At 43.3% G+C, this 12,217-nt stretch overlaps 1 long non-coding RNA gene across 1 annotated transcript; it reads left to right on the forward strand.

Moving 5' to 3' along the window:
- The first annotated feature begins 224 nt into the window (after positions 1–224).
- Positions 225–3,894, forward strand: LOC309531493. The gene is made up of 3 exons (XR_014219334.1): positions 225–411; positions 1,778–1,895; positions 2,779–3,894. It is a non-coding gene; the product is annotated as an uncharacterized lncRNA (long non-coding RNA).
- Positions 3,895–12,217: the final 8,323 nt, after the last annotated feature.

The following is a 12,217-nucleotide window of genomic DNA, read 5'->3' on the forward strand; positions in this document are numbered from 1 at the left end:
CGAGTGGGGAATCTACTGGCAAAAGACAGGGGGATTTCCAATTATGTCGTTTGTGGGGTTATTGGGTTTTTTTATATATATCCATGAAATAAATTCTTCAGCTGAATTATCCCACATGTTGTGCTTGGAGATATTCCCAGTGATTTGCTCAGCAGGAGACAAGTGGGAGACGGGCCCAAGCTCACCCAGATCCAGTTTTGATACCATAGTGATAGTTTATTTTCTAAATAAAACAATGACATCTACTTCTTTCCTTCAAGTTCTGCTTTATGTATAGCTGTTCATATTCTAAATTCTTTCCCTCTGCCTAGCCCTGTAAAGCTATAACTGGGACGGTGCAGGAGATACCTGGCCACTTACGCTACAATAGTTCTGGCTAGATGATGATGAGTAGACTTCAGCATTGTCAAGGTGAATTGTGTGTCAGTGGCACCAGATGATTAGGGGAACAGTACTATAGAGCCTGCAGTTAGCAATGGGATTTGTCAGAGGCACAACAAACGCAGGCAGCCAAATGAGTTATGGCATTGGACTTTCATTGACACAGAGATGAAGGAGTCAGTTCCTTGGAAGGGCAGGCGTGCGTCTGGTCGTTTAGTTCAACAGCTATGCTGCACTCTGCACAGTTTTCATTTAACATCTGTGTTTCAGTTTCTCCCATACCTAAAAAGCTCTCTAGCAGAGTTTAGTTTCTGTCCAATTGAAAAAGGCACAAGTGCAATATTGCTGGGAATTATAACATTTATTTAGGGTTGCATTCAGGCAACACTTGGATAGATGTTCAACCAGCTCCTGCCTCCTTTAATTCTAGTTACAGAGATGAAAGGCTGCTCCCATCTGCATAGCTCTTTGCTGGATTGTGTTTCTTGGTCACACTAGGGTGGGGTGGGCATCCTTTTTGACGCTAAGAAGCACATGCAGATGAGCAAGCAGTGAAAGGCCACATGATTGTGGGTGTGGTCAGGCCCAGCATTTCCCTGTTAGACCCCACATTCTTCACAAACACACAGCCTTCCAACAGTATGCATGCAACAGCTGCCACAGGATGGCTGGGGAGAGCAGGTTTTAACCTACACCCCTCAACAATTCAAATGCAGGTCAGATCACTGTCCCAGCATGGCACAGGAACAGCCATAATTCCCCCTGCCACCCAGTTTATGGTTGATAAACTGGGCAGCAGGGGAAAGTGGGTTGGGTTCACCAGGCCTTGCCCAGGTCACACTGAATATCGTCTAGACTTGAGGGCAAAGGCTGGGAACTGTTTTGGACATAAAATATTCTATAGCGAGGCATTTCACAGGCAGAGTTATGCACCTCCCTTTTCATCCAGGTGCTCCCCCCCCCCGGGTCTCCTAGATCACTCTTTCCTCCCCACTCTCCACCTCTGGGTCTACACTCTTCTCATGTTTCCTCTCCAGTTGTCCCCCCCAAAAATGTCTTTGGCTTTCTTTTCTCCATTTCTGACTTGCCCCCCGTTCTCTTGCTCTAAGCCCTGGTTGCACAAGGTCTTTGGTGCCTAACCACACAGCAACAGCTTGTTCCTAATGCTATTGTAGCATCAGTAGCTGCCTGCTCTCATTAGCTGCAGATTCTCCCAACCTTGCAGGCAGGGTCCCCTCCGTAGTCGTCCCTCCCCCCACTGCCCAAACAGCCTCTGCCATCTTCATGCAGAGTGGGGGAGGAAGAGCATTTGAGATTGAGCTGTGTGGCTGGAGCAGATACCACAAAAGCAGCCACTCTAATCACACCATCTTTTCTCCACCACTTTTTACCGCAGTAGAAAAAGGATGCAGCAACTGCAACAACAGCAGGAGGACAACAATAACAGTGAAGCACCAGAGAAATGGGAGAAGAAAGGAAGAAGAGGCAGAAATTCTTGAGTGTCAAGAGTAATGGTTAAGTATTATTTTCATCCTCCATGAATTGCTCTAATCATTTTAAGACTGTTGTTTTTCACTTGTTGATCTTCATCTGGAAAATATGTTGAAGAATTCAGAGAGTCTTAATGTTGCACTTCTCTTGGCTTGTATGTAGCACTGGCCTGCCTCCAAAAAGTCAAAGCCTACACATCTAGAAAGACTTACTGCAAATTCTAATGTTCTCCTTATATGCAATGTTAATCCCTAAAAGATAAAAGAGCTTTGAACGATAAATTAACACATTCTGATGGCATGCTTTGATCTGTGAACAATGCCAGAGGGTTCTGATATGCCAATTATGAAAAGAAATCTGATGGCAGTGGTGGGAAAGAATAGGGATTTAGAAAGTCTTCTGTCTCATTTAGTTGCATGCTATCAACAGCTGACAGCAAATAACCACCTTCACAGAGCTTTACGCAGTTGCAAGTGAAAAACTAGGCCAGAGTAAGGCCTGTATAAAGCGTAGCTTCCACAAAAGTGGCAGGAAGGGACTGGTATGGAGAACCATACAGTTCCAGGAAATCATTTTATCCACTTTTATTGTTGAACTTAGCATTCAGGTACAATTCTGTGGATGTCCCCCACCTAATAATGTTTTCAGATATAATAAAGCAACATTATATTGGGATGGCCCAAGCCTTTTCAATTGCTTACTTTAAGTATGGCATAACAAATAATAAGCATATGCTCTGCAACAGGGGTAGGCAACCTGTGGCCCAATCACCTTCTCAATCCGGCCCACAGACGGTCTGGGAATCAGCGTGTTTTTACATGAATAGAATGTGTCCTTTAAAAAAAAATGCATCTCTGGGTTATTTGTGGGGCATATGAATTCATTCATTTTTTTTCCAAAATATAGTCTGGCCCACCATATGGTCTGATGGATGGTGGACCAGCCCACAGCTGAAAAAGGTTGCTGACCCCTGCTCTACAACTAGTAATTTTCAAGCTATCTTGATGGTGTAAAGAAGCTTGCATGTTGGGTAGGCAACAGGGTCACCATTGTCACTATGTTCCTGTCCTCATACCTTTCCTAAATCATTTCTATTTCCCCATGTCTTTAGTGTTCTGAACACCATCTTTCATCTCTTCAGCAGCTTCACTTAAATGTCCTCCATATGTTAAAGAAGCCTCTGAGTTATAGAGACATTGTATGAAGTAATGGTTACTGACATCAAGAAATACAGTTAACAGGTCAAGGAGGATTTTAAAAAGCCAACATTACTTTCAGTAAGCTCAAAATAAAAACAGCTCCCCAAATCCATGTAAATATCACATGAATCTGACTTGGGAGGCCATGCTTTATTCATGCATAAAATAATTTTATTTCAGTATTCGACTACTACCCCCAGTGGAATCAAATTGCTGCCCAGTGCTTCCTACATTTCCTGTGCTCTTGCTGGAAGTCATGGGAAAGGCAGATATAGTAGCTTTCTTCCACAGTTAACTTCTGTTGCCGCGAGCAGTCACAAAAGAACTGAAGGAACATTTGGTGGAGGTGCTTTTGGGGAGAGTGGCATAAAGGAACACTACATTCACACCGTTGGCATCTGTATCTCGGGAGACAATAGAGGAGTACGCCTTTGTGGTCAAACAGTTGACCACAAAGTTACTTGCTGTAACTGTAGAGACTGATGGGGGAGACATGTTTTGTTGCAGCTGGGGCAGATGAAGGCGCCCAGTTATGCTACTGCAGCTGCACCACGGCATTTCTTCTCTCTGCACTCCTCCCAGCAGTGGGGGTTCTCTTGATGGTTCCCCAGCAGGTCCTCCTACCACTCCTCTGCAGCCAGACAGTCCACAACAGCTGTCAGACAGTGTCAGTAGTATCAAGCTACTTGGACCAATGATCTAAGTCAGTATAAGGTAACTTCCTACATTCCTATGCAACACATCCACACTGATGTCTGCCAAGGTCGATTCTAGAGTGTTGGACCTCAGAATTGCCAAATGTGAACTGAAAGACCCTAAAAACATGATTTCATTGCCCTCGGATAATGTGGTCTTTTCGGTTCTTCTAATTAAGGAATTCCCAATTAGCTTCCGCAAAATCCCTGGTTCCCTATGGATGGTTATATCATATTCCTTGCTTAATACTTTTGAATTATTAGGTTGCAACGCTTAGCACATTTCAAATATTTGCAAACATTCAGTTCTGCTTGAATGTGAGCCTCTTTGCAAGTCACGTACATGGTTAAACTAAAAGTTTGACAGCGATGTCTTCACATTTCAGCCATGTTAGTTTCCAGTATATAGCATCTTCTTACTAGGAAAGGATATTACCAGTTGAGCTTGTACATCAAATTTCCTTCCACCATCCAAAATCCATCAACTTCATTTAAAATGTATTGTACACTTCCCGTTGTAGACAGCCAACATGTGTTAGCACAAGATGCATCTGGCATTAAAAGGCAGTATTACAAACCTCTGCTTTGGCAGAATTCGTACGACAAAATTCATATTCTGTCTAACTAAATGTGCACTTGACAGCTGATCCATAACCATTCTATATACTAATAGCAAAATAATTCTCCAATAATAAAAAATAATAATTTATTATTTATACACCGCCCATCTGGCTGGGTTTCCCCAGTGTGGACTCTTATGTAGTCAGAACTTTACCATCCATGCACAAGGGGCAAATATCAGCAGGCCTGAGGGAAAACAAAAACATTGAAATAGTACCCAAACAAAAACCTTTTAAAAAATACTCCGGGGAGGAACCTTAAAATGGCCAAATAACTGACCATGCTCAGTTGGAACAGAATACTGTCTGTCAGCGTAGGGTAATGAAAAACCCAAGAGGGGGAGATTGGAGAAACTTAGAAGAAAGCTGGCTGGCTGACACCTTGAACAGGAGCGCTCCACGCTTCAACAAGGTCATATTTGTCTCTTCAAATAGCCATAAAGAAATCATAACTAACATAATTCTGATGTAACACAGAGGCATGCATGCAGAAGACAAGTCAGGAATTCAAAGACAATATCATAAGAACTAATTCACAGTTTAAATTCTTCCAAACTCCGATGACTGGATCTTGGGTCACAATATTGTTGAGGTCAGATTACTGAACAAAGTAAACAAACCTACCACATAAATAAAAATTAGTTTGTCAAGGGGGTGGTTATCGTTTCATTGTTTCTAACTATTTGTGCTTTTATTTCATGTTTTGATCTTGTGAACCTCCCTGAATTTTTTTCCATGAAGGGTGATATATAAATCTAATAAATAAAATAGACTCAATTATCTTTGTTCTGTGTGCTGCTCAGCATACCTGAGTTATCTTGTCACTTATGGTGTGCCTACTAGCTTGTAAAATATCTTAAAGTTGTGTCCTGTTTAAACTTAGAGCCTGTTGCACTGTGATCTCCTTCATTTGCCTCACAAATCTTTGTATCCGATCATACGTTCTATTAATTTCGGACATGGCAAATCAAGACAACCAAACATTTTTGTTTGTGGTGGTGCCATTTGTCAAATTCAGGTGTAGTATGAACTGAACATCTTTTCATCTGGTCATGAAGCTCCTGCTCAGAATGTTAAAGGGCTTTCTGCACCTATGTGATCAGCATTCAGCAGACTAGACAACTGCTATGTGGGAACATGCACCTAAGTTCTTTAATGTTAACCCACTACTCTAAATTAAGCTCTCATTGGTTGCTATGTACTATATGATCAGACCATCCTCCATAGCAGCCTTTCATTTTGGGAATATCTGTCACTTCTCTCAAATGCAATTTCAAAAAATGTAATGAAATATGTATATGGGTTAGGGTTATGCAAATGCTCTGGGGTAGGTGTCAGGACTGGTCGTTGTCCTCTTCAGATCACCACACAAACGCTTCTTGTTCTTTTATAAAACTTTTTATTGCGTATTATCAAAACATTCTTATAAACGGTTCTTAACTATTATTCCTCAGAGTCACTTCTTTCAGATACCTTCTGAGCTCTGCTTCTCCGTGACCAGTCACCTTCAAAATGGTGAAGGCGCCCTTGCCTTCGCTTTCCCGCTCTTTTTTCTAACCTCCTGGCTAGAGCTGGCTTGTATCTCCCCTCCTCCAAATCTGAGCTAGAACTTAACCCTTGCCTCTCCTGTGAACAGCCAGTCCCTCCCTGTTGTTCCTCTTGCTCTCTTCTGTTAGATTCACTGCTCTCCTTCCCCCCTTGGGGAATGCTTTCTCTCTCTGAGAAACTGGAAGCTTCTAACTCTTCCCTGACAGTAGGAGTGGTAAAACAAAAATTCACTTTTTGGAGAATATTATAAAATGCATGTATTTAGCACCACCAGCTTGGTTATACTAACATTAGCTGGGAGAAAACAACTTAACGTTTTCTCCGCAGTCTCTGAGAAGGCTCATAAAAGCTGAGCCATACTAAGCCGGGGCATATTTGCTGCCCTTAATTTAGGCAGCCAAAATTATCATCCATTTCTGAAAAGTTAACGTCTACCTAAATTTTCTTTTGTCCTTATTTAAAGTGCATTGTGACATTTTAAAGAAGAGTTTCAACACACACAGCTCATTCTCTAGTTAATGGAGGAAAGTTGAAAGTGCATGCAAGGATAAACAAATTTGTCAACTTCTTAAAATGTTTATACTTCTTGGAAATGTAGTGTTTCTAAATATAAACCCTGTACTGTTAACATTCTGTTCAATGTTCTGAACAGCAAGTTCTACATACAAATTCTACAACTGTTGCATAGAAATTAACAGGAACTACAGAGACAGGTTACTTGTGCCCCACAGGCAGAAGTATAGTGGATGAAGCCTCTTGGAAGAAACATGCAATGGCCACCGAAACTGAGTGTATAATGGCCGCAAACATTACTGGATACAGCTACACAGAGACAAGTGGCATGGCATAAGGTCAGCAACCTGTTTCTGACAACCCAAGTTTTGCTAGAATGTTTCGTTCAACCTAGGCTGATAAAGTCATGCTGGGAAGTCATAAAGCATCAGCAATCAACAGCCCACGCGATTATGTGCCCAAACAGCAGCACCCTCTCAACCCTGGAGAATCACCTCCCCCCAAAAATCTCAAAACTCTAGCATTTTTCTTCTGTTGGCCACCAAATGTAGGGTGCTTGGATTGCTAAACATTCCACTTTCAAACAAACACAACATTTAAATTCAGCTCTAGTTAAAATGTGCAAATTATATGATTGCCTCTAGACTTTCTGTTTTGACTTAATTAACCCTTCTGGCAAGTACCCTGACTAGGGTGTTAAATAAATATTGTCGCTATTGGCCTTAGTCCAAAGAGCTGCATTAGGTATGTTGAGCAGCCTGCAAGCATCCACCTACTTTTGAAAAGAATATTGTTGTTTGAAAAGGAAAAGTTTGAAAAGTCTGAATCCCTTGTGTGCACACAGACAAGGAAGTTCTGGATTGTGGTGAATACGTTTTGGGTTTCTAGATATTTTTCACCCCAAAAACCAACAGCTGTTACTTTGCGTTGTACATGACAGCATGATTAGCTGGTGTTGAAAGGTTAAAACTTTGTTGGTTTTCATTTCACTGCAGGAGAAGCAAAACCTTGTCCAGGAAGGACAATTCTTTAGCTACTTTCTTACTATAAGAATTCTACAAGATAAAACAAACTTCATTAGGAACATTTTAAGAAAATGTTTTGAGTTGATCTTTGTTCATGGCTCGTCTCTGTACTGCTGTTCACTTTCCCTGTCAGTGTGTTGAATACTATATAAACAATATATTTTAAACCGCAGTATCAGTACAAGAAAACACCTTTCCATGTGGCAATAATCACTCATTTTGACTCTCACGGGCCAAATCTTCATCTCTGGTAACTTACTTAAGCCCATTTTGTCATATATGACCAATCCTATTAAACAAAACTTTGATAAATTATCACAAAATCCAGCCAGACACCATTTCTCTCTCTAATACAAATTCTCCTTCTGCCACCTTCTGCTACAGACTAACCTTTTTGGATAGGACGGTGCTGTTTTTTTGTGTTAAAAGACATCCAGGCACTTCTCACTTATCCTAGTTTATTTCAGTATGATTTGTGATGCACCTTGTTCAGTTGTTTAATCACAATAATGTATAACCCGCTCCTCCACTGAGATCCTCCACTGAGATCACAGTGCTTAGGGCAGCCTACAATAATATAAAAGAAAACAAAAAACGAACAATACCATATTGTGAACCTGGATAAAGGCAGGGTGTAGTGCAGTTTGCTAGCTTTTTTTGGCTAATGGACACATTCTGAATTTTGAGAGAGCAATGTGGGCATCAGTCCCAACATGGGTGCCATGAGGAATCAAAGAATTGTAGAGTTGAAAGTCATCTGTTCTAAACCCTGCAATGCAAGAATCCTGTCCACAGCAGTCCTTGGGTGGGCTTGAACCACCAACCTTCTGGTTAACAGTCAGACCCACTGAGCCATTGCACCACTAAATGGCATGACACAAAATTAAACAGACAACCACCCTCAACAACCTTATGTTTACCAAAGAAAGTGCCCCGAACACCTTGCTTACCTGGCAGCAAGTCAGTAGGCCAGGTCCAAAGTTCAAAGCCCAAGGGTCGATCCACACAAGCAAAGAATGCAGCCTAGAGTAAAACCTGAAGCACAGTCCCATGGAGGTCCAGGAGCATCCAAGTCAAGATCCATCAACATGGGCAGCTGAGTAGACACAGCACCTCAGCTCTGCTGCCCATTTAGACTTTACATGCTGATTGCAGCATCTGGGCTTGATGAGGCAATTAACCCTCACCTGTTCCAAGCCTACTCCAGCTGAGGAATCACACTCTGCCTCTCAGAGCTAATGAGCCCCACCTGGCCAGCTAGGGAGCCGGCTGTGGGCCCTTGCTTGCCTCAACCTCCTGGAGCACCCTGCTTGCTGCTCCCTATGCCTCAGAGCCCACCATGTCCATAGAGACAGGGGCCTGCTGCTCTGGTTCCAGTGCCCTTACTCCCATCTCATCCTCATCCTCTGTCACCCCCTCAAGTACTTCCCACACCAACCTCTCCTTCCCCATCCCTAGCTTGCCCCAGTGTGTCCCAGTCCCGGCTACATCCCTCGCCAGAATCCTCTTCCTCCTTCCCATTGTCCTGCCAGTTCATGACAGAACATCTGCTATATCATGCTGGTCTGAATTATGGAAAAATCTCTCTCTCTCTCTCTCTCTCTCTCTCTCTCTCTCTCTCTCTCTGTGTGTGTGTGTGTCTCTCTCTCTCATGTTCCTGTCTAATATCAGGGAGCATTTCTCAGCACCCAGGAAAATATACAAGGTAGCCATAATATTCCCACTTCACAGAAATCACTTAGAAAGGATGGCTAGAGGGTTAACTTTAAAATTAAAATAAAAAGTTCAGTCTGGGGAACCCGCCCAAGGGCTCCATTGGAAGCCTTCAGGAGCATAATGGTGCCCACGGGTGCTGGGTTGGTGACCCCTGGTGAAGAATAATACCACAGTTAAACTTGGGCTTACCTCAGCCATTTCTTTATTGGGCAACTACACAAGTTTAACATCGCATTGGATGAGGACCCAACTGCTGGCTAATATTCTAGTACTGACCCAAGTCCTGGGGTTCAGCTTTAGGGGAGTGAGCATGATTCATGAGTCCATCACTGATGGAATAATTTCTATGGTGCCTTCAGGAAACTTGGGAATGTGGTGACCTTGTAGCCAGTCAACACCCCCCCCCAAGCTGGGGCTGTGGGCATACGGCAGCACCCAAGATCCCTTATGGGGATCCACCCCCTTGGGAAAGTGATGTGCCCATCCCATGCTTAACCTGACTATGGATCCTTCCCAGCAGAAGGAAGTTGTGACAATGTCAAGCATGTCTACTTCTCCCCTTTTGCTATGAGGAAGACCCCCGCCCCCACTGCAGAGCAAGGCCCAGTTGCGCCCGTGGTTAAAATCCCTACATAGCTCTGCCCATCAGTGGCTGACCGCCATCCATAGCCCTGTACAATAGCAACTCCCAAGTGGTAAAAAAGCAGATCTGATGAACAAAACAAAGGGAGTTAGGTAGGGAAGTCGCCAGCAAGACTGCAACCATTTTGGTTTTTAGAATTGTGAACCATTTGAGAAGCCCAGATTAAAAAGCTAAGGAGTGGGCTATAATAATAATGCTTCAAGATCTGCATTCCACATTTGAACCTAAGATTTAATATTTAATAAACTTGGTACACAGAACTGTCTGGTACTGATATACATGCTAAGAGGAAAGTCGTACAAAACAGCCATTTTCTTTTCCACTGTCATCTTATACAACGTTGCTTTACGGGGTTCAGTTGAGGTTTCAACTGGAAGCAGTACAATGCCACTTAAAAGGCTGTTCCCATTTGGGTTTTGACTTGGCCAGAATTGGGAAATGCTGGAATTCTCACATGTCCCATTTTTCTAATAATTTCAAACTGAGTAAGTAGGCAAATGAAGTTCTGGAAGGCTGTCCACATTTTTCTATTGTTCAGACCAAACCTCTGGGCCTAAAATTTGGCTCTGGCTCCTCCAACATAAAAATGCCATTATTTCCATTCATAAAATTCCCAGCTTTTACTGGTAATTGACAGAGATGGTATCTGAGAGAGAAAAGGGGGGGTTAATATCCTCTCCCCCAATTTTTCTGTTATGGAATGCCACCAAGATGTTTTTGACAAAGCACTTTGCTGTTTTTTTATGCTCCAGGAGAGAGTTGGGAAAAACATGAAAGCAATATTGTACTACTTACGTGTAGTTAATCTGATGCACACATGGTACTGTTTCTGAGCCTTAGTTGAAAAAAGGATGCAGACATTTTCAGGACAAATATTTACATCATTCAAAGTTGTTTGTACAAATGAAAACTCACTCAAGCCATCAGAAAGTTGCTTTCATTAATCATAGTCAAGCTGTAATCCTCAAGGGTTTATGGAAAACAAACAGTTCAAAAACAATTAAATGTATATGTGACAATTGGCATGAAACTACTCTGGATGAGTACAGGGAAGAAAGGTGTTACAGGGCAAGACTAGATGCTCAATTCAAGCAACAAGCAATTGTGTAAACGGCTGCTGAAAAGTAAATCACAGCTATTGAGCTCCAATCTGTAGCAGGGCCTTGGCAGGGTGTGTGTGGGTGTTAGACCCTTTGTCCACTGCAGCCATCTCAGTCTGGCTGAGGGCCCCTATGCCTGCTATTTGCATGGGGAAAGAAAAACTTACATTTACTCCAGTTGTGTTGACTGAGAAGTGGATGCCGTTTACTGCTTATAATAATAATAATAATAATTTACTATTTGTACCCTGCCCATCTGGCTGGGCCTCCCCAGCCACTCTGGGCGGCATCCAACAAAGATGAAAAATACACTAAAATGTCACATATTAAAAACTTCCCTGAACAGGGCTGCCTTCAGATGTCTTCTGAATGTCAGGTAGTTGTTTATCGCTTTGACATCTGATGGGAGGGCGTTCCACGGGGCGGGTGCCACTACCGAGAAGGCCCTCTGCCTGGTTCCCTGTAACTTGGCCTCTCGCAGTGAGGGAACCGCCAGAAGGCCCTCGGAGCTGGACCTCAGTGTCCGGGCAGAACGATGGAGGTGGAGACGCTCCTTCAGATATACTGGACCGAGGCCGTTTAGGGCTTTAAAGGTCAGCACCAACACTTTGAATTGTGCTCGGAAACATACTGGGAGCCAATGTAGGTCTTTCAGGACCGGTGTTATATGGTCTCGGCGGCCGCTCCCAGTCACCAGTCTAGCTGCCGCATTCTGGATTAGTTGTAGTTTCCGGGTCACCTTCAAAGGTAGCCCCACGTAGAGCGCATTGCAATAGTCCAAGCGGGAGATAACCAGAGCATGCACTACTCTGGCGAGACAGTCTGCAGGCAGATAGGGTCTCAGCCTACGTACCAGATGGAGCTGGTAAACAGCTGCCCTGGACACAGATTTGACCTGTGCCTCCATGGACAGCTGTGAGTCCAAAATGACTCCCAGGCTGCACACCTGGTCCTTCAGGGGCACAGTTACCCCATTCAGGACCAGGGAATCCTCCACACCTGCCCGCCTCCTGTCCCCCAAAAACAGTACTTCTGTCATGTCAGGATTCAACCTCAATCTGTTAGCCGCCATCCATCCTCCAACCGCCTCCAGACACTCACACAGGACCTTCACCGCCTTCACTGGTTCTGATTTAAAAGAGGTAGAGCTGGGTAGAGGTAGAGCTTACTGAAAACTGTACTGTAGCTTAATAAATTTAGGTAGAGATATCTTTCTGTAACTTTGCCATAATGTTAGCATCCAGCTGTATAGAGAGACAATGGAAGAGTGTGCCATTGGTGGGCCA

This window comes from Podarcis vaucheri, assembly GCF_965113315.1.
Source record: "Podarcis vaucheri genome assembly, chromosome: 4".
NCBI classification, from domain to species: domain Eukaryota; kingdom Metazoa; phylum Chordata; class Lepidosauria; order Squamata; family Lacertidae; genus Podarcis; species Podarcis vaucheri.